We start from the raw sequence: 15,049 nt of genomic DNA on the forward strand, positions 1-15,049 counted from the left end.
TAGATGCTGGAATCTTGAGTAAGTCACAAAATGCTGGAGTAACTCAGTGGATCAGGCAGTATCTGTGGAGACAATGGACAGATGCCATTTTGGATCAGGAAGGAAGGAAGGAATGCCCAAAGCGCTGCCTGTCTCCAGTATTCCTTCCACAGATGCTGCCTGACCCCTGAGTTACTCCAGTACCTTGTGTTTTACTCAACAACGGTTCATTGGTTGACATTCTTCCTTCCCTGTGAGATGCTATTTATGCAGTTTCAAGTAACTTTGGTGAGGGCTTTTACGAACTGCATTTCCATTGATGGCAAAATAAGCAGATTCATGAATGGTAGAGTCTGTCACAAGTGTTTATACTGGAAGAGTCTTTGACTGATGTTATAGGGGTGATGTATAATTCTGCAACCCTGCTTATGGCGATGGCATTTACTGTGGAGCCATTGAAAATGCTCAACGTAATGGTGGTGCATCGCGACCCACAGCCAATGTTATATAAGTATGTATAAGTATAAGTATCCTTTATTGTCATTCTGACCATTCGGTCTGAATGACAATAAAGGATACATACTTTTCGGTCTGAATGAAATTTTGTGCCTTGCATAGAATTACATAGAATAAAATAACAAAAACACACAATAAACACAAATTTGACATCCACCACAGTGAGTTCACCAGGCACCTCCTCACTGTGATGGGAGGCAAAAATCTTAAAGTCCTTGTCTCTTCCCTCCTTGTTCTCCATCTGCGCTGAGGCGATCCAGGCCTCCGATATTGTGACCCCACCGGTTAATGGTATGTAAGTCAGTCCCGCGGTTGAATCCGAGCTCCGCGAACGGGCCGGTTCAAACTCCGCGGCCCGGGGCAGTCGAAGCTGCCGCCCACCAGTCCAGCGGACAATGCTGTTGTTGCGGGAGCTCCGGAAAAACAGGTCACCAACCTGTGACCTGCGAGCTCCCGACGATGTCGTCCACTGGGCCTCATGGCCGAGCCTCCGAGGCTCCGAAGTCGGGTCGCCGCCCCCGCAATGTCGCCACAGCCTCGAAGGCGGGTCGCCACCGCCGGAACGCCACTACAGCCCCGAAGTCGGGCCGCCGGAATGCCGCCACAGCCCCGAAGTCAGCCAGCCTCACGTTGGTAAGTCCTGGTTGGCTCTGCCTCCGGAGTCTCAAGGTCGGTCCCAGTTGGAGGCCGCCAACTCCGCCATTAGGCCTCAGCGCAGACGGAGACGGGGGATACCACAAGAAAAAGTCGCATCCCCCTGAAAGAAGAGACCAAAACCATGTTTCTCCCACCCCCCACACATACACAACCTAATAAACTAAATTTAACTAAAACAGGACAAACTAAAACAACAAAAAAAAGAAAAAACAGACGGACTGCAGGCGACCCACAGCTGCTAGGGCAGTGCTGCCACTTCCGGTGTTGCCATCAGCTATGGTTTCCCATCTCATAGTCAATGCCGATAACCTTCATTACCTTTTAATGAAATAGTGGAGCTTTGGGCATCTTACCAGTCTTTCCCCATACAGCCATATAGATAGATAGATAGATATAATTTATTGCCACACAACCAGGGTTGGTGGAAATTTGGGTTGTCAGCAGCAGTACAATAATAAAGAACACACAATAAAACTGTAACACAAACATCCACCACAGCATTCATCACTGTGGTGGAAGGCACAAAAATGTGGCCAGTCCTCCTCCATTTCCCCCCCGTGTACAGGACCAGAGTCCAGTCAGTCCAGGATCGGCTCTTCCTCACCGGAGACCGCGGCTTTAGATTGTTGTAGGCCGCAGGCCGGCGGTCGAGATTTAAAGTCCCCGCCACGGCCAGAAGCACCGTAGACTGCAGGGCCGGCGGTCGAAGCTCCCCTCCAGGGGTGATGGTAAGTCCATGCCGCACCCGCGGTAGAAGTCGGCCGCGGGCCGGCAGTGATGGCTTCTTCTTCCCCCGGGTCCCCCACGAGGGATCCCGGGCTGTAGACGCCGCACCAGTTGGAGCTCTGCAGACCGCGGCTTCAGGCTGCGACTTCAGGCTGCCGGCAGCACCAGGCCAGCGAAACGGAGCGCTCCCCTCCAGCGAGGGCTCACCCGCTCCACATCGAGAGTCCACGCAGCGCCCGCCGCTGAAGCCCCGGGCACGTCTCCGGGAAAGGCCGCGTCGATCCTTGATGTTAGGCCACGGGGGAGGCGACCTTGAAAAAGTCGCCTCTCCATGGAGGAGGCGACCGAAGCGGTTTCCCCCTTAACGCCCCACACCACCCCCCGCACAAAACACACGAAGAAACATTAAATACACACTTTAAAACATACTAAAAAATAAAAAAAAGCTGGAAAAACTGACGCGCTGCTGACATGGCTGCACACAGAGTAACGCCCCCTACATATACTTGGGGATGTGGCCATCCTTCACCCTATGCACATGCTGAACCAGCATAGTCGCCAATGCATGATGAGTAAGATACTTAGCATCTTCGCTTCAGAGAGAGCACCGTTATGTTGCAGAGTGTTTCCTTGGTATCTCAACATAATTAATTATCATCAGTCTGAAGAAGGGTCTCGACCCGAAACGTCGCCCATTCCTTCTCTCCAGAGATCGCCTCACCCGCTGAGTTACTCCAGCATGTTGTGTCTACCTTTGATTTAAACCAGCATCTGCAGTTCTTTCTTACACATAATTAATCATCAGATGAATATGTACATCAAAAGAAACATTGTTACATTTATTGTACAATAACCATAATATAATAATTGCCTTTACCTTTTCCAGGAACTAAAATTTTAGATTGTTTTAGATATGTTCACAGTTTATACCTTTGCTGCCTCCTTTTTTTTAAATATCCCTGTGGCATTGAATTTGTTAAACAATCACATGTGAGTCTCATTTAATGAGCAGTCTCCTGCCTCCCGCTGCAGCATTCATTGAAATGACCACTGTCTGTAGTCAACTAATCGTTATTAAAAACACAGAAGTTGCTCATTCTTTGACACAAAAATAATTGTTTTAATGCTGTCACTTTGACAGATATACACAATGCATTTAAATAAGAGCAGGTCAAATTATAGACTTTCAGACACTTAAATTGTATGTATTTAAATGTACATTAAAATATATAATTTGTTTTTGAATAATGAATCGCAATTTGAGGAAGTGGCCATTTTATATCTTAGTCATTGACAGTGATGCTGGTTGAAATCTTTTCATTTAGTTTTTTAAGGTAAAAAATGAGAGAGTTGTGTTTTTGATTCTTTATCTTTTGAGATGAGGTTGCACTGTGTCGGGTAAAGAGCCTGATATATTTATGTAGAACATACAACTGACAGTGGTCAATGAAATGCCAGAGCCGGTTAAAGTGGCAATTGGTGTATTTAACCTCAATATTGCCAATCCTGCTGTTTTCACATCTTCAGGTGTGGTGGAGGAATAGGGAGGTTCATTCCTTTCCTGGCCAAATACAGGAAATGCTAAATACAAATCTTGCAATTCATGGCAGTCGTTATTTGTCTGTAGAATCCCAGCAACCGCGCTTTCTGATCTAAAAAAGATTGCCTCTTTAAGTAAATATCTGCATATCAATATCAGAGGATTCACATTGTTAATATTTTGAGGCAGTTGAGGGGAATCGCCCATATCACCATTCAGCAAAAAAACCCATATTATGCCAATAAGGACACTGTATATTATAAATAGCAATGTGTATGGTAGCCATAGGCATCAGTATTTCTTTTAAGGTTTTTATAAAAAGATTTTGTCAATAACAATTATTTTCCAACAGCAATTATTCTGGAGAAAAAGTATCTTTCAAATTATATGCATCTATTAACTATTAAATAACAGGACTTCGCTCTTTATTGTATGCAGATTATTTGATTCACTAATTGATAAAATTGTGATGAAATTTGGTGTCCTTTCGAAAAAAAAGGTCCATGAATACGCAGAATAAACAAAATCAAAAAGCCACAGGGTTTCTTTATCGGGATTCATGGCATTCTCAGTTAATTCCAAAACCATACCGTCTAGTCACAAATCCTTACAGTTCCACACACTCATGAGCAGAAAAGATTGATGACTGCGATTGCAAGATTTATCCTGTACTGTTTACAATAAGATTTCTGAGATGAAACCTGGTTGGTCCTATCACACTGCCCACAGAACACTAGGCTTGCTGTGGTAATTTGTTCTGATGCAGTAAATAACTAGGCATAATGAAAATACGCTGATGTATTCCACAGCCTGATTGATGCTCTGTGTGTGATACAGCAAAACCAGTGTACTTCCTACGACAAATTTGCATACAGAAAACAGCGCTGTGGGCATGACAATAGCAGCAGCTGCTGGAGGTCCACGCCATTTTTAAACAGTTATGAATTACTTTTGACCCCTTTGGCCTTTCATAGTAGTTTTCAAGACCCAGCCTTATTGGAAGTCATCAGTCTGAGGCATTCATTCTTCATGGTACTGGGTTTGAGTGGGGGTTGGGGTTGGGAGGCTCCTCCTGCTTCTAAAATATGGCTCTGCTGATGGTTCGCTCAATCAACATCCCCTTGCTGACACCCCATGAAAATTTGTGCAAAGATCATACCCCGTCAAGCTCTTTAATCAGGATCATTCATTAGGCCTTTGCCTTCTTTGACGCTATGCACTGCCTTTATTATATGCACTGACTTAGCTGTCTAAAGAAAAGGACAATGAAAGGTTACTGGGGGATAAAAGCATGCACACTACTCACTCATGTTGCCTTTACAGACACCTCTTCAATAATTAACCAAGGGCTTTCTTTGGCCTTTTTGGCCTTTGATGTGCATATCAAACATAAGACCTAATTCATATTTTACGGATTATTTAATGCACAGATTTGCTCTTGAACGCAATTACAAACTGATTGCCTGACTTAAATTCTGACATATATAAAAAAATAAATTTAAAGTCAACCACAACAGGGAATGGAGCTGCTGAAAGAAGATGAATAGTTTTGGGGAAAAAATAGTAGGACTGGTTTATATTAAACCCTTTGTCAGATAAAGAAAAATAATGTTTTATTTTATAGTTCAGAGGTGACATTGATTAGCGCAGGGAAGGAAACAACTGATCAAGAAATAATTCAACAAATTTCGGCAGTTACCTTTGAAGATGACTACAGATAACAATGTGTTCATTAAGAATAGCTAGAGTAAACAGCCTGTCAAAAAAACCAAAATAGACACGGTGCAGATTTTGGTTATTTGAAATACTGGGCGAGAACCTACACGATTAAAGGTAAAGGAAAGAGGAATTCAGCTTTCCAGTCCCATTAACCATTTAACTTACAGTAAATTAGCAGATTTTAGGAAATTCATAAAATTACTATAACATTTGATGAAGAAATGCTTTCCCTGTGTTTTAATCTCCAGTAAAAACACGATTTGTGCAAATATTAGACACTATGGTGTAGAATTTATACAAAATTTCAACAACAAAAAAAACGGACCCTTTGCAATGGTATTTTAAATGGATAACTCAATTTAACAAAGAGAATTAGGGGGTGAAAAACTAGGAAAGAATGATAACATAAATATAGATGTGTGCTAAGTCATCCTGTAAGCAATGGGTCTTGCCTGTAATCATGAGACACAGCTTTACTGTAAGATTTACTGTAATTAAGAGTATATTTAGAGAAAAATTCAGACATTTTCCATGTAATCATGCATTTATTCATGTAAACCAATGAATTCCATAAAATCTATTCCAGCATACCAGTGCTACTTTAATTTAAATACCATATTAAACCAAATATAATTCTCACATAATCAATCCAGTAACTTTATCTTTGAAATATTTAAAAACACCTGCACATAAACCGAGCAGTCTCCTCAACAGGGCCCAAATGGACATGACTCCCTGCTCTCTTTATTAACACCATATGCAGCATTGCACAAAGCAGCATCAACTCTGGCCTTTTATTTATTCCTAGGGCATGACACCAACTCCAAGGATTTTTCTTACATCCTTCAAATGTCAGAATGCGATGACAACACAGTCTGGGAAGTGTTCATCAGGCTTATCCCAAGGAACACTTCCTCAGCATGTTTCATTCAGATTCCTTGTCAACTGCTAATAGCATGCAATTGTTAATTCTATCCTCTGTTACAACATAAGCTTTGTTCTTATTGTTTATTGATCCATGTTGGTTTCAGTATAAGAGTGTGATATAAGTATTCACAGTAATTCCAACAAAGGAACTACATGTTAGGTAGCAGGAATTGAGTTGAGCTGAATTTAGCTGATTTACTCAGATTTGCCAAGCCCATCTTTAATGGGAAACCGAATCCAGAGGGGAAAAGTCCTTCCTTTCATTCCATTCTAGCAAGCATAACCTATGAGCCTTCACTTTCACTTGGAAAGGTAGGAACTAATTAGAGACAACCACGACGGGTTTGTCAAGGGCCAGTCTGACAAATTTAATTGATTTATTTGTAAAGATATTAACACGTATCAATGAGGGCAGGACAGTAGATGTGATTCACATAGATTTTAGTTCAGCTGTTAACAAGGTCCCAGATGGGAGACAGGTTCAAATGTTCGGGTCCAAGGGATTCCAGGCAAGTTGGCAAATTGGATTGAAAACTGGCTTGGTAATAGCAGCCAGTGAGTGATGGTAAATGGTTATGTCTATGATTGAATGCTTGTGCCTAGTGGTGCTCCACAAGGATTGGTGCTGCGACCCTTGTTGTTTGTGATATACATCGATGACTTTGGTGTGAATGTGGGTAGTGTGACGAGTAAGTTTGCCTTTGACAAGAAGATTGGCAGAGGTGATGAGAGAGTAGAAGGCAGTTTGAGGCTGCAGAGGTGGCTACGCATTGGGCTGAGAAATGACTGATGGAATTTAATCCAAACAAATGCAAGATGGTGCATTTTGGGAACACTGATGAGGTTAGGACCTACACTAAGAATGGTAATGTATTAGGGAGAATTGTGGAGCAGAGGGTCCTTGGAATACAAGTCCATGGGTGGCAACACAGATAGATAATGTGGTTAGGAATACATACGAGATACTGGGTTTCATTAATCCATACAGAAGGAGGGAAATTATGCTCCAACGTTCCAGAGCTTTGGTCAGATCTCAGCTGGAATACTGCATGCAGTTCTGGTCACCATGCTATAGGAAGGATATGATGACACTGGAGAGTGCGCAGAGGTGATGCATCAGGAAGTTGCCTAGAATAGAGCAGTTCAGATGAGAAGAGAGAGTAGATTAGCTGGGTTCTCCCTGGAGAGGAGTATATTAAGAGGTGACGTGATTGAGGTGTATAAAATTATGAGGAGTATGGACAGGGTAGACTGCAGAAAACATTTCCCCATTTCAGAGACAACAGAAAGAGAAAACAGAGTGCATTTACTCCTATTGCTTTGGCCTTCATTAACTCAATTTCTATTTTCTCAACTTCTTCTCATTCCTTCCTCTCTTGAAAGTGACAAACTGCATTGGGATACAGATATAAGAGCACTAAGCATCCTCCAGCATCATTAACACCAACTAATACTCACATCGATACTCTGACAACAAGGATCATTAGCCTTGTCCTATCCAGACATCTCCCTGATCAACCTAATCCTATCTTATACAAGAGCCATGTGGAGTGGGAATCGTAAAAATCCTCTCATCTTTAATCCAAGTCACAGCATGCTGGGGACATTGAAGTGATGGAATTACCAGATAAATAGAGATCAGTTGCCAGATAAGTGATCAAACTAAAACACTTGTGGCATTCGCAACTGGGTAAAATGGCTAAGCTTTCCTTTTCCATTTCAAGCATCTGCATCTACCATTTCTTCAAGACATTTTGGGATGTCCAGTGTATGGTTGCCTTGAAATCCAGCCAATGCAAGAGCTATGAGTGAACCACATCCATGGAGCCAGACTAACATAATAGCTGAAGCTATTCCACTGTAGTTATAGTTTTTTCATTTTAGAACTAGTGAGGAAGGTGCTTTGCACTGCAACACCTTAAATCTGGTAATGCAAGTAAAGACAAAAAAATCTAGGCAGTCCTTGTCCCATTTTAAACAAAATTGTTCTAATTTTAAAGAAAACTATTTCACGATGTAGGTCCTAACATTATTTCTCTATATTAAGCGTTTGGCTTTTTTCTTAGCTTTCTCATGTTGCCTGTCAAAGGTTCAAGCTGCAGTCAGTTACTTTGGGCTTCTCGGTTGCCATACCTGCTTCCTGCTACGATTTATGTGTAAATAATGTTGTGGTGGACTCATAATTCACATGAAAACCTTGTTCCATATTGTTAAGTCCAGAACATCAGTTCTGTTACTTAAATGAAAATAATGCAGAGAAAGGGGATTTACACAGGAACTGCGAATCCATGGTGATGTTTACCCATAATTCGTTGTACGAGTTACATGCCAGAGCAAATGAGGAGGCCCAGTATAAGGGAGCGCACAATGGCCTGGCAAAGGGAATCCAAAGCAGCTGAGAACAGATCATAATAATTAAAGGGACAGAATCTTCATGAAAAAGTGGTTGACAAAACTTATTTTCCTCAGGGAGTGATAAAAGCCAGAAGAACAAATCGTCATTCATCATGATGTTACATACAAGTCTTGTAATGATGCCTTTTGACATGATTTATGTCACTGCATGGTATGTTTGTAAATAAATGAGCAAAGGCTTGTCCAAATCATGAAGACGTTGGCCATTTATAAAACGCTGGTTGGATCCCAGCTGGAATATTGCAGCCAATTCTGGGCAACACACTTTAGGAAGGCATTAAGAAAGGGTGCAGAGGAGATTTATTATATTGGTTATCAACGGTGGAGCACTTCAGCTCCCTGAAGAGACCAGAAAAAGTGAGTTATTTTCCTTTGAGTAGGGAGGGTTAAGAGATTTGATTGAGATGTTCAAAATTGTGCAAAGTTCTGGTGCAGTAAATAAAGAGACATTGCCACTTTGGGGCAGAATTGATTGCAACTCAAGGACACTGAGTAATAGTAATTAGCAACAGAACCAAAGCAACACGAGAGAAAGAGATTCAACGCAATTAACTATGATCTGGAATCCACCTCTACCTGTAGGGAATGGTAGCAGTTTAAAAAAATAATTTACAAAAAGTAACCGGGTAAAGGCGAGAAATTGAAAATGTTGTGTAGCTATGAAAGACAATCAGGAGAGTAAAGCCCCTGTCCCACTTAGGAGACCTAAACAGCAACTTCTGGTGACCTTGCCCGCCACCCAAGGTTTCCATGAGGTCACCGGAGGTTTTGATCACTCTCCCTAATGGTCAAAAGTGGTTTCCGCATGGTCGAGGCTTCATCTAGGTTGCTGCTATTTTTTCATCATGTTTAAAACCGGCCTCGACTAAAAATAGGTTGCCGTTTTAAAAATCGATAATTTTTTTTGCCGCAGGTCTAGTCGAAACCATTTTTCTTCATAGTCGAGGAAGGTTTTCAACATATGCATGGGAGGTGGTAGGAGGTTGCAGGTCACCTTAACCTTGATTTTTTTTTTGGTGGTGGGCAAGGTCACCAAATGTTGCTGTTTAGGTCTCCTAAGTGGGACAGGGGCCTAACGAATTGAACCAAATAGCCATCTTTGTGGTATCATTCGACATAGTTTCAGAATGATGTGAATTCTATGAAAAGGAAATGCTACATAGAGATACTTTGAAGACCTTGATATTGTAAGGTAGATAACGTTGTTATTCTTACATCAATTAACCCAAGATAGATACAAAATGCTGGAGTAACAGCGGGTCAGACAGCATCTCTAGAGAAAAGCAAGAGGTGACATTTTGGGTTGAGACCATCAGACTGAGAGTCAGTGGAAAGGGAAACAAGAGATATAGATGGTGATGTAGAGAGAATCACAGAGGGGGAGCAGTGAGAGAGGATGTTGTAGAACTCTTGTCAGAGATAAGGAGAGAACCTCTTCAAAGTAGGCATACCTTGAGGAACTTTTGCAGTGGAGCAGACGAAATGTGTAGGAAGGAACGGCAGATCCACATTTCCTCTCCTCCACTGCAAAATCTCCTCAAGGTTAACCAGCATCTGAATGAATGAATGAATCTCTTTATTGTCATTGCACATGGTACAACGAAATTTAAAAGTCAATCCCACGGTGCGATTCACAAGAGCAATTTTAAATATATAAGAAAAGGTAAAAATATATACATATAAAAAATTACAGATAAATAACAATAGCAGCTGAGGTAGAACCATTCAGTTGAATGTGAGTGTTATTTCTTATTTTGCATTGTTAAGTTCACGTATGGCTATGGGGTGCCTTCTTGTCAATTAACCCCACATCCATAACAAAAATCACAATCATACTTCCAGATAACAAAGCCTATATATTTTAAACGCTACCTTTTTTTTATGACAGACTTGCCTATGAGCCACACCGCATCTCTTTTTATTCACAATAAGATCTTCCTTCTTATTGGACAGCGGAAGCTTCCTGGCCCTTTCATTTCTCTAATAAGTTGATGTCACTTCCATCTGACTGAAAAAAAAGCTCTATTTTGTTTTATCAAGACCTACAGCAGCCACAAATTTAGTTTTAGTTTGGAGATACAGAGATTAGGATCTTCAGTTCACCGAGTCTGCGCCAACCAATGGTCACCCGTGCAGTGTTTATTTCTATGTTATCCCAGTTTCGAATCCTACACACTGGTGGCAACTTACAGAAGCCAATTAATCTACAAACCTTCACATGTTTGGAATGTGGGAGGAAACTGCTGCACCTGGAGAAAATCCACACAGTCACAGCGAGAACGTACAAACTCCATACAGACAGCACCCATAGTCTGGATCGACCCGGGTCCATGGTGTGGTAAAGCAGCAACTCTACCACTGCACCACTCTGCCACCCATTTGTCTAGAGCTTAGAATATCTTTATTTGCCTGACCCCTCCTGAAGAAGTAACAGAATAAACCTACATGTGATATTCAACTCCAAGCACAACTGGCCATAGAGACACAAAGACACAAACATGGTGTGGGGCCCTCACTGCCCCAGGAACAATATTTCTTCTCAGACACTGAAGCATTTCTAAATCACTGTAGTTGTTTTCTCTAATTTTCTGTTCTCTTGTATTTATTGGATGCCTTAAAGGCCAGCTTTCAGGCCACAGCGATTCTTAATTATCCTGTACATCCATAAATGATTCACCACTGTGCTGCAGGTTCATTGTGGGCAAATGGCATCTACTCAACACATCCCAAGACAACTATTTACTTCTATTTACTTGTGTAGATTGAGAGATTGCCAATAAAGGAGCAATTTCTTTTGATTGCCCTTATCAATAGTCAATAGACACGAGACAATAGGTGCAGGAGTAGGCCATTCGGCCCTTAGAGCCAGCACCGCCATTCAATGTGATATGGCTGATCATCCCCAATCAGTACCCTGTTCCTGCCTTCGCCCCATATCCCCTGACTCCGCTATTTTTAAGAGCCCTATCTAGCTCTCTCTTGAAAGCATCCAGAGAACCTGCTTCCACCACCCTCTGAGGCAGAGAATTCCACAGACTCACCACTCTCTGTGAGAAAAAATGTTTCCTCGTCTCCGTTCTAAATGGCTTACTCCTTATCCATGCGATGCATACAAGGCTCATCTGCTTGTGGCTTTGAAGAGTTTCCAAGCATTTACAGTCAATGCACCGTTCAGTTACCACTGCTACCTTTATAAACAAAATTATCTAAGGTCACATGTGGCTGCAAACTCCATTGCACAAGGGCTGGGGAGAAAGAAAAACAACTGTGTGGATGGGTTCACTTGCATGGGATCATCAGCAAGTTGGCTCCATGGCAGAAGCGTCCACATCGCGGAGCCGGAAACTGGAAGTATCCCGAGCTAATTCTACTACCACAATCATCTATTGCGACAAGTGATGGCTTCCACTGATTGTCGCTGGAAGCTTGCGTCCTTTTCAGGACGGACGATGACAGCGAGGCCAACATTTGTAAACAAGATGGACTCGAAAAGAAGAAGATCAGCAAGTTCATGTTTACTTCCAAGCCCCAAAAATATGTTTGTTGGGAAGACCATTTGTACCAGAAGAGAAAGCCTGGTGAAAAAGAACATTAAACAACAAAGTGAAAGGAAAGATGAACAATGAACACATAAGGGCCAGAAAAACCTGAAAAATATTACCATCAATATCTCTGACCATCTTAGAAGTCTATCTTGAGACCCAGTTCTCATAGACTGATCCAATGAAAATCTGGTATTCTGCATCCGAGGTATTCAATATAGGAATATATAAATATCCCACCAAATTTAACCCAATGAAATGTGGTTTTAAATAGGGGGGTAGTTGGTGGAGATGAGAGGGAAGCGATGAGCATTGGTGGGGGTTGAAGAGATATAATATTCTATTGAAGATAGACACAAAATGCTGGAGTAACTCAACGGGTCAGGCAGCATCCCTGGAGAAAAGGAATAGGTGATTAAGGAAAGGTGGAGCCCACAATAACCATATAACCACATAACCATATAACAATTACAGCACGGAAACAGGCCATCTCGGCCCTACAAGTCCGTGTCGAACAACTTTTTTCCCTTAGTCCCACCTGCCTGCACTCATACCATAACCCTCCATTCCCTTCTCATCCATATGCCTATCCAATTTATTTTTAAATGATACCAACGAACCTGCCGCCACCACTTCCACTGGAAGCTCATTCCACACCGCTACAACTCTCTGAGTAAAGAAGTTCCCCCTCATGTTACCCCTAAACTTCTGTCCCTTAATTCTGAAGTCATGTCCTCTTGTTTGAATCTTCCCTATTCTCAAAGGGAAAAGCTTGATCACATCAACTCTGTCTATCCCTCTCATCATTTTAAAGACCTCTATCAAGTCCCCCCTTAACCTTCTGCGCTCCAGAGAATAAAGACCTAACTTATTCAACCTATCTCTGTAACTTAGTTGTTGAAACCCAGGCAACATTCTAGTAAATCTCCTCTGTACTCTCTCTATTTTGTTGACATCCTTCCTATAATTGGGCGACCAAAATTGTACACCATACTCCAGATTTGGTCTCACCAATGCCTTGTACAATTTTAACATTACATCCCAGCTTCTATACTCAATGCTCTGATTTATAAAGGCTAGCATACCAAAAGCTTTCTTTACCACCCTATCTATATGAGATTCCACCTTCAAGGAACTATGCACGGTTATTCCCAGATCCCTCTGTTCAACTGTATTCTTCAATTCCCTACCATTTATCATGTACGTCCTATTTTGATTTGTCCTGCCAAGGTGTAACACCTCACATTTATCAGCATTAAACTCCATCTGCCATCTTTCAGCCCATTTTTCCAAATGGTTCATTGTTGGCTGGGAAAAGGTGATAACAAGGGACTATGAACAGTGAAACTAAGCAGGATGACAATGAAATTAGTAGGACAACTCGGTGGGGGAGTTGTGGAGAGTGAGTGAGGTGTTGCATCTTCTGCAGTTGAGTGAACCAGGGAGTTGCAGAAGGAACGGTCTCTGTAGAAAATGGAAAAAGGTGTAGATTGGAAGATGTGACTAGTGGTGGAACCCCGTTGGAGGTGCAAAACATCCCGTTTGTTGAAATAATATTCAATTTATTGGTCCACGAGTATGCCATTGCGATAAAATAAAGGGCAATGATTTTGTATTTGTAAGTTTTATTTCATGATTGAAAAATATCCTGCTGATCTCCAATGTATGTTCTATATTAAAAGTTTATTTATTGATTTTGTTCATTTTAATTCACTGAGAGCCCGTTGGCACTGTTATTATATTACATAAGCTGCCTTGCCTCCCACACCCAAAATGATGCCTACTGTAGAAAATCCCTTAAGTAGGAGTCAAATATTAAATTCACCAAACCATCTTGGCCCCAAAGGCAATTTTCATATCATTGGTAAGTCATGTCAGCAAGAATTTCACACACACACAAATGCAAGGATTTTATAAAATCTGTGAGTATCATAATCAACGAAAACCCTCTCTCGCTGCCTTAGTTTCTGTTACTGCTGCAATGTCACAGTGAGCACACCAGGATATGAGTCGGAAAAGTGCTTTGGCACAGGTGGAAGAAAAGTGATGCATTTTCAATAACTTTGTGTTCTGCCTGCTGGATAAATATTGCAATCCGTCTGATTATGCAGCAAACTGTGGAAATATGATTCTCCCAAATGGAAAAAGTTTTATAAATGTACCCTCATCACTTATTCTGAAGTTTGAGAACAATTCACTGCTTTGTTTACGTCAAATATTCATAGTAGTTGTGCTGAAAATATGTCCAGTGCTGGAGAGTTAAAACAAAAATGTAGGTTTAAACAGGATCAGATTTACAGGAAACCACAGATGGTGGAATCTAGAGGAAAAAACAAAGTGCTGGTAGAACTCAGTGGTCAGACCACATTCATGAAGGGAATGGGCGGACGATTTTTTTGATCGGGATTCTTCTTCAGTGAATGGATTAGGGGCAGAAAGCTGGAAAAGAGATGAGATAGAGGGAATGGGTGATGTTTCGGGTTGAGACCCTTCTTCAGACCCGAATTTGAGCCTAGCCCGTTGAGTTACTCCAGTATTTTGTGTCCATCTTCAGTGTAAACCAGCATCTGCAATTCCTTCCTACACAAGAGATAGATGGATACACTTGAGGGGAGTGGTAGACAGATGGGTGGAGTAAGTGCTAATGGACAGGGATGAATGGAGACAAAATGGTGCCAGATAAGAAAATAAATAAAGTGAAATGTAAAGCCGGAGGGCAAGATAGGAGTGGAAGGGGTCAGGGGAGAGGGGAGAGAGAGGTGATAAAATAGAAATAAGCGATTCTGAGATGGGATGATGTACGGAAGGGGGAAAAGGAGCAGGGTGAATAGGATGGTTAGAAATTGTGGGAGAAATATGTGTGAACTCGGGTGGGGGCAAGGGAAGAAAGAGGAGGGGTGGGTTTCGGGAGGCATTACCTTGAATTGGAGAATTAAATGTTCATACCATTGGGTTGTATGCTGCCCAGGTGGAATATGATTTACTGTCCTTCCAGTTTGCATGTGGCCTGATTCTGGCAATGGAGGAG

The sequence above is a fragment of the Amblyraja radiata genome, chromosome 4 (genome assembly GCF_010909765.2).
Source record: "Amblyraja radiata isolate CabotCenter1 chromosome 4, sAmbRad1.1.pri, whole genome shotgun sequence".
NCBI classification, from domain to species: Eukaryota; Metazoa; Chordata; class Chondrichthyes; order Rajiformes; family Rajidae; genus Amblyraja; species Amblyraja radiata.